The following is a 9,366-nucleotide window of genomic DNA, read 5'->3' as shown; positions in this document are numbered from 1 at the left end:
TAGGAACATAGCATTAGATGATCTACCATGATAGACATCATATAATATAGTTGCATATTTTTTAAAAAGGAGAGTAGTGTTTTAAAGCAGTAAAACTCTTGCATATCTTGCAAGGAATTGAAGAAGGTGACCAATCATAGATAAAGATGAATGAAGCATGAAGTTAGGAGGTTTGGATGGGAGCAATGTGGTGATGAATATAAGTTGAGAGAGCCATGTGGAATGAAAATCATGTTGAGAGCACATTTTCTTGGAGTGATGGGGGGAGGGAAAGAGTGGGACTCTAGGAAAACTAGAGAATCTATAAAGTTAGGAATAACATCATCCTCCATTAGATGATGTAGTAAGGGGCCCTAAGCGGTCATATAAGAGCAAAGTAGCACAAGAAAAAAAACTAGAAGTAAAATTTTAACTAGAAGAAAGAAAAAACCAAACTAGAACATGAAAAAAAATAGAAGAAAATAAATTCAAATCTCAAACTAGAAGAAAGAAATTAGAGCTAGAAGCAAAATTAAGATTCAATGGATAACTTAAGATCTTGCACTTTTTCTTCTTGCTGGACCTTCAATCTTGTACTTTTAATCTGAAAGAAGAGTGCCCTATAAGTCAACCACAAGTGTGTTGCAATAAAATTTTTTTTTTATAATTTTTTAACTCATGTAATGATATTTATTATTTGATAATAAAAAATGAGATATTGATTCATCATTTTAACTGCATCTTATTATGTCTAAGATTATGATGAATCCCAAAAATTAGGACAATAATTTTAGGAGACATGAATAGATTATGCTAGTGGGATCTAAAATTCTAAAATTTTAATCTTAAATATTTCTGATCATAGGAACATTGAGTCAAAAATCAATGTTCCAGATAGACTGGCACATCTTATGTATGCTCGATCGAGAGGATGGTAGATCTCACTAGCCACTTGTGTATGGGACACTAATATAAGAATGTAGATGTTCATTTGAAAATGAGTCCACTGAATTGACTCGATAAAAGAGAACATCTTATGGAAGCCTTACTTGCATGTCAAAGAAGGTTCTCTAAGTGAGAGTTGTACAAGTGATCTTTAGACCTGAGATCATCATAGAATCTTGTGCACATGAATCCATATTTTGGTTCATACCCAAGCATGGTATTAAGATATGTACGGAGTGCTCTAGATATGATGGAGTGTGTATGAAGGTTGTGAGTAGGTTAACATGAAATCGATCACTCTTAGTAAGAGGAGATCGCATCCTATGTATTCTCATTCCTAGATGACTTGAAAAAAATCTTTTGGCCAAAAGCAGGAAGAAGATTAGAAAGAGTTTCTAATACTTCTTCATTAGAGTTATCATTGATTAATTGAGAATTGATATGAATATGTGTTTGAGTTTGATATAATTTCATACTCATGAACATATTCAGGATGCAGGGATGATTGAAAGATTGAATTACACGATAACTTACCATTGAAGGATATATTTGATATTTTTATTAAATTTTATATCTTCTAGATAGTCATGATATATTACTAGATATTAATCTTGACTTATAGATTTGATCAAATTAAAGAGTTTAATTCGATCGTCAATTAGAAAGGATTCTAATTGTTAAACTCAGATTAGCTTGATTGGACCTAAATCGGTTAAATTAAAATCTAATCAAATTAGGTCAATTTACACCTGAATCTATTACTGGCTAGATGTGGAACCCAATGAGTCACACACATATAAAAATTAGCCAAGGATCTCTTTGAAAAAGATTGATTGAAATTTTGGATTCAATCAGATATCTCGATAAGTATGCTAGCATGTGTGAAAACCCTAGTACTTTTGGAGATCAATTTAGTCTCATCCCTTGCTAATTTGCTAACCCAATTTGGTGGGCATTTGGATCAGGTCGTGCCACCTAGAAACAACCAAAAAAAGGTATCATATCTGATGTTAACGCTAAAACCAAGTGTCCAAGTTGTGAAGGACTCTTGGCGCAAAAATGAAGAGCGCACGCGCTCTTTAGTTTTGGCATGCAGAAGGACTAAGAGTCCTTCTATTTTGGGTCTCTAATTTTTATGACAATTTGATCAGATCATGAACCACCTAGCATGCTATTTAAAGTATAAAAAATCATTGAGATTATGCATGGAATTTTTGCTACAACCTTGCCATGCATGCGAGGGATCTTTTGGATGCACGAAGAGATGCAAAGACTCCTTCTGTTTAAAGAGTCTTAGGCGACCTTTTTTGTCTGATGTTTTTCTTGATAAAGATCACATTTAAGTGTTGATCATGTGTGATAAATCTAAAAAAATATCAGACGTTGGAGGGTTGCTTTTGATGCCCTTTTCTGGATGTGCGCATGCAATAGAGAGAAGGCACTCGCGTGTCTCTCCGATGAAGAGTCCTTCTTAGGTTTGAACTCTTATCCAAATGGGGTGTCACTTGTTGATAGCCTTTCAATTTTAATAAAAGATTATGTGGCAAATTTTTACACTGATCTGAAGTCAGAAGAGATGCCAAATGCATCTCTTTTTGGGCATGCACGGGTGACAGAAAAATTATCAACGTATAACACCTTGAAGAGTCCTTCTATTTGAAGACTCTCGGATAAGTGATACGACGACCTAATATGACTTTCCAGATGAGCCATGCCTTCTCTATTGGTACCCCATTTGGTGCTATAAATAGGAGATGACAGATAGATTGATCACTCAATTCTTACATCCCCTATCTACTCCCTCTCTTACAACTCTAAGGTTTAAGACAAAGGCTTGTTCTTTTAAGACAAGTCTAATCCTAATAGCTCTAAGGGTTTAAGAGGTCTAGAAGAAGGTGTTCAAGTCTAGTGAATAGTTTTAAGAGGTTCAGACTTAGATCTGATCGATTGGTGGCTAGTCGAGTTTTAGGGGCTAGAACTCTTGAAGCAAGGTGAAGGAGGAGCACTGTCTTTGGTTCAATTTCTATGTGGATCACCGTTAGAGGACGGACACTTGGATGCCTCATAAAAATTAGATTAGTACTATAGGTATTCTTCTTATCCAAATTTATTTTAATTATATTTTGATTGATATAATCAAGGGTTTTTGGGCACTAGGGTTTTTAGTGTATCGGGTGTTTTGAATAAAAAATTTAAACATCTATCCTTTTCGCTGTGCCATCGAGATCTAACAGTGGTATCAGAGCCTACCTTGATCTATATAATCAAAGGTTAAAATATTATCTTGATTGTGATGAAGCGTAGATTTTTAGTTTAGTTCTAGTTGGGTCAAGGGTTGAACCAAATTGAATATCCGAACCCTAGCATGTCTTAAATATATGTTTTAGTTAAATGCATGATGTATGTATAGAATCTTTTTGAGTAGTCTAACATTCGAATTGGGATTCATCACCAGGCTGTCCGATCATAAGAGCAAGTAGGGTTCAAAGATCCTCTTTTCTCATTCTATAGGATACTCTTATGGCGTGTAGGGGTGCCACTGTGATGTCCTAAGAAGAAGAACCACGAAAAGAATATTTTGTATTCATGCATATGATATGCTAAGATGTTATATTATAAGCATATTGTATGATTATAATTTTTTATCTTAGAGATATGATATAGTTACCATGATTAGTTGTTATGTTTGTTAAGATACAACTATAATAGTGCATCATTGTAATTGATTGAATTAAGATGTGCATAAGACCATTAAAGTCCTTATAAAAATTATATTAAGTCGTAGTATTGTGAACTAGTAGCTGACCTATTTCTTGAATCGATTAATCAATTGGTGTCTAAGGAATGTTTTAAGTGCGGTGGTTATTTAATTATTTTTATTTGCTGGTCTGGTCAATATTTATTGATGTCTAAGAAAAGCAACAGGGGGATCCTCACCAATCTTAACACTTTTCTTGTCAATTGGATTAGTTTGAATCTTGAATAAAGGTAGCTCAATATCTTGATCACTACATATGTCTTCCTTCATGCCTAATCAATATCCTGTCAAAAACCATCGTAGATTTGTTGTGATATCCATAATGCTTGCTATGAGGATTGATATGGGTTTGTCTTGGTGCATGTTAGATGCTTTATGGCATATTTGGATATGTTGTTTTATTGTGATATCCACAAGAATGGTATTTTTCAGATATGACTGTATGAAAATAAAGAATTTGACTGAACTAAAAATACTATAATTTATTGGGATATCCACAAGACTGAGTATTATTAGAGGCAAGATTTATGTTGAGAGTTGCATGAGATACAATTGGATAGATTTTCTTATTTTTGAACTCATTGAGATTTGTTGTGATATTCACAAGGCTTAATTGAGAGATTAAGGTCTCAACCCCATTAAAAAATCAGATTAATATTTTTTATTTATCATAGGAGAGGACTATGGTATCCGATAAAATAGTAGAAGACATAACTAGTTTAAAAAGACCTCATCTAGTTATGCATATTAAATATGAATGGTTTGCTTATACTATTGTTTTTATTTATATAGATTTAAGTCTGCATTATGGCTTTTTTATTTTCACTGCATGATACCATAGATAAAAATATGTTGATTGATCCCAACTATATGGATTGCTTGAGGAACTTGCAAATTTGATTTGTATCGGAGAAGAACTCTGATATTCTAAATATTCTTGACTTTGGATTAGTCAGCAATAATGAGAAGGCAAAAGATGTCCCTATGGATATTTTTTATTCATTTTGTGGTAAATTTGGATATTGAGAGAATAATTATAAAAATTATCTTGCAAGTTTGAAGCAGAGTACAAATACAGTACCAAAAGGTGTGTATATGATACAGACCTATTTTTCATTAAGTGGCTCAAACTCTGATACTTGGATATTAGATACCGTCTGTAGATCGTATATTTATAATTTATTACAGCGACTATAGAATATCAAAAGTCTCAAAAGAGGTGACCTCGAGCTTTATGGTGCAAGTAGAGAGTCCATTGCGCAAAGACTGAAGAAACCTATATGCTTGATTTGCCTTTAGACAAAATTTTAGAATTGAAAAACTGTTATTACATGCCAAATGTCATTAGAAATATTATTTCTATATCTTTATTGTTAAAACAAGGTTATGAAATAAGGCTAATGAGAAATGAATGCTCCTTTTTCCTTTCTAATAAATTTTATGGTAGTGGTTATATTGATAACAATCTTTTAATTCTTACACTCAATGAAAATATTTTTCATATTGAAAGAGATAAGAAAAGAAAAAAAAGATGTAAATATCACATATCTCTGACATTGCCGTCTTGGTCATATTAGTGAGTCAAGGATAAACAAGTTATATAAAGAAAAATTTTTTGATCCGTATGATTATGAATCATTAGGAACTTGTAAATCTTGTCTCATAGGTAAGATGACCGAGACTTCATTTTTTGGATATAGAGAGAGGATAAATGAGTTGTTAGTCCTAGTACATACAGATGTATATGGATCGATGACAACTCAGACCAGAGAAAGATACTCTTATTTTATCACCTTTACAGATGATCTATCAAGATTCAGATATGTGTATCTTATAAGACATAAATCGAAAGCTTTTAATAAGTTCAAGGAGTATCAATGTATGATCGAGAAAAAAATTAAAAAAAATATAAAGATTCTTCGATCTGATTGAGGAGGAGAATACTTATCCAATGAATTTTTTGATCATCTTAAAAGTAAAGATATTCTCTCTGAATGGATCCCTCCTTATACACTCCAGTTAAATGATGTAGCAGAAAAGAGAAATCGTACTTTGATAGATATGGTGTGGTCCATGATGTGCTTCACTAATCTTTCAATATCTTTCTGGAGATATGTCCTAGAGACTGCCGCATATATATTAAACAGGGTCCCTTCAAAGTCTGTTGTAGGCACACCACATGAGATATGGAAGGAAAGGAAGCCTAATCTTAAACATCTTAAGATTTGGGGCTGTCTTGCTTATGTCAAAAATATTTTTGGACATAAACTTAGTACTAGATCAGACAAGTGCAGGTTTATAGAGTATCTTAAGAAAATTAATAGATACTACTTCTACCATCCTACTGAACATAAGGTATTTGTTAGTAGGCATGTCACTTTGTTGAAAAATGAATTCATTCAAGAAGGAGGCAGTAGGAGGAATATTGAACTTATGGAAGTTCAGAATCTACAAACTGATCCAGAAATACCTATGGTTGAACCACAAGAAGATCCTCAATCAGAAGTACCCAAGGATGAGGTACATCCATAGTACACACTTCCTCTTTGGAGGTCAGATAGAGTGCGTCAAGCACCTCTAAGATGTGATTTTGTCATTGAGAATGATAATTCGATCAACATCATTCAAGATGATGATCCACTGACCTATTCAGAAGCTATCATGAGTAGAAACTCAGATAGATGGCTGGAAGCCATGAAATCTAAGATGGACTCGATGTATACTAACCAAGTGTGGACCTTAATTGATGCACCTGAGGGTGTGAACCCAATAGGATGCAAGTGGATTTTTAAGAAGAAGATCAGAGTAGATGGACAAATAGAAACCTACAAAGCTAGGTTGGTGGTGAAGGATTTCAGACAAAGACAAAAAATTGATTATGATGAAATCTTCTCATCAATGGCTATGCTCAAGTCCATTTGGATTTTACTTGCTATAGCGGTATACTATGATTATGAGATCTGATAGATGGACATCAGGATCGCTTTCCACAATGGTAATCTTGAAGAAGAGGTCTATATGACTTAGCCAGAGAGATTTATCTCAAATAGGAGGGCAAATCAAGTATGCAGGCTAAAAAGATCCATCTATGAATTAAAGCAGGCTTCGAGGAACTGGAACATCCGATTTGATATGACAGTCAAAGATATCAAAAATAAGGATGAACCATGTGTGTATAAGAAGACAAATGGGGGTGCTATTGTCTTCTTGATTCTGTATGTCGATGATATACTGCTCATTAGAAATGATATCTCAGTGATACAATCGGTCAAGACTTGGCTATCGAATAAGTTTTTCATGAAAGACTTAGGTGAAGCATCCTATATACTGGATATAAAGATCTATAAAAATAGATCTAAAAGGATGTAAGGCTTATCCCAATCACGATACATAAATCTCATATTAAAGAGATTTAATATGGAGGCAAGTAAGAGAGGTTACCTGCCTGCAAGTCATGGTATACATCTCTCTAAGAAAATGTGTCCTAAGACACTAGAAGAGAGGAAGAGGATGAATGAAATCTCTTATGCTTCGGTTGTAGGATCAATCATGTATGCCATGCTATGTACCAGGCCTGATGTAGCTTATGCTTTGAGTGTAGCTAGCAGATTTCAGGTTGATCCAGAGGAGAATTATTGAAAAGTTGTGAAAAATATTCTGAAGTACCTAAGAAGAACTAAAGATATTTTTCTCATATATGAAGGAGGATCAAAGTTGAAACTAGAAAGATATACAGATTCTAATTTTCAATGTGATCCAGATGATAGTAAGTCAATATCAGGATACGTATTTTTCTAAATGGTAGTGTAGTGAGTTGGAAGAGTTTCAAGCAGCAGACAGTAGTTGACTCAACTACTGAGGAAGAGTACATCGCTGCTAGTGAAGCTGCTAAGAAAACTGTCTGGATGAAGAAGTTCATCATAAAATTAGGAGTCATTCCTGAGATTGAAGAATCGATGCCACTCTATTATGATAACACTGTGACCGTTATTCAAGCTAAGGAACTTAGGTCTCATCAAAGATCCAAGCACATCTTTAGATACTTCTATCTCATTCGAGAAATTGTAGAAAGATAAAATGTTGTCCTTGAATGAGTAAATAAAAAGAACAATATAGTAGACCTATTTACTAAAATCATACCACAGTAGCTATTTCGTCGTCATCTTGATTGTATGGGATTGAGATACAAAGGCGATTGGCTTTAGTGCAAGTGGGAGATTGAAAGAAGAGTGTCCTATAAGCCAATCGCAAGTGTATTGCAATGAGATTTTTTTAATAATTTTTTAACTCATATAATGATATTTATTATTTGATAATAAAATGAGGTATTGATTCATTATTTTAGCCGCATCTTATTACGTCTAAGATTATGATGAATTTCAAAGATTAAGACAATAGTTTTAAGAGACATAAATGGATCATGCTAGTGAGACTTAAAATCTTAAAATTTTAATCTTAAATATTTCTAGTCGTAGAAGTATTGAGTCAGAGATCAACATTTCGGATAGACTGGCACATCCTATAGATACTCAATGGAGAGGGTGGCAGATCTCACTAGCCACTTGTGTATATAATACTAATACAAAGATGTGAGTGCTCATTTGAATATGAGTCTACTGAATTGACTCGATGAAAGAGAACATCTTATAAAAATCTTACTTGCATGTCAAAGATGATTCTCTAAGTGAGAGTTGTACAAAAAATCTTTAAACCTGAGATCACTGTGGAATCTTGTGCACATGAACCCATATTTTGGTTCATATCCAGGCATGACATTAAGATATATACAGGATATTCTGGATATGGTAGAGTATGCATGAAGGTTGTGAGTAGGTCAACATGGAATTGATCACTCGTAGTAAGAGGAGATCGCATCCTGTGTATTCTTATTCCTAGATGACTCAGAAAAAGTCTTTTGGCCAAAAGCAGGAAGGAGATTAGAAAGAGTTTCTAATGCTTCTTTATCGGAGTCATCATTGATTAATTGAGAATCGATATGAATATATATTTGAGTTTGACATGATTCCATACTCATGAACATATTCAGGATGCAGGAATGATCGAAGGATGGAATTGTACGGTAACTTATCACTGAATGGTGTATTTGATATTTCTATCAAATTCTATATCTTCTGAATAGTTATGATATGTTGCTAGATATCAATCTTGACTTGTGGATTTGATCGAATTAAAAAGTTTAATTCGATTATCAATTAGAAAGGATTCTAATTATTGAACTCGGGTTAGCTTGATTGGACCTAAATCGGTTAAATTGAAATCTAATCAAATTAAATCAACTTACATCCAGATTTACTACTAGCTAGCTATGGAATTTAATGGATCACACACATATAAAAATTGGCCAAAGATCTTTTTGAAAAAGATTGATTGAAATTTTGGATTCAATCAGCGTTTTCGGTAAGCATGCTAGCATGTGTGAAAATCCTAGCTCCTTTGGAGATCAATTTGATCTCATCCCTTGTTAATTTGCGAGCTCAATTTGATGGGCATTTGGGTCAGATCGTGCCATCAGAAAGCAGTCAAAAAGAGGTACCATATCTGAGTTAACATCAAAAATCAAGAGTTCAAGTTGTGAAGGACTCTTGGCAAAAAAATAAAGAACACACGCACTCTTTAGTTTTGGCATGCAGAAGGACTAAGAGTCCTTCTGCTTTGGGTCTCTA

This window comes from Elaeis guineensis, chromosome 7, assembly GCF_000442705.2.
Source record: "Elaeis guineensis isolate ETL-2024a chromosome 7, EG11, whole genome shotgun sequence".
NCBI lineage: Eukaryota > Viridiplantae > Streptophyta > Magnoliopsida > Arecales > Arecaceae > Elaeis > Elaeis guineensis.
This window is presented reverse-complemented; position numbering follows the sequence as displayed.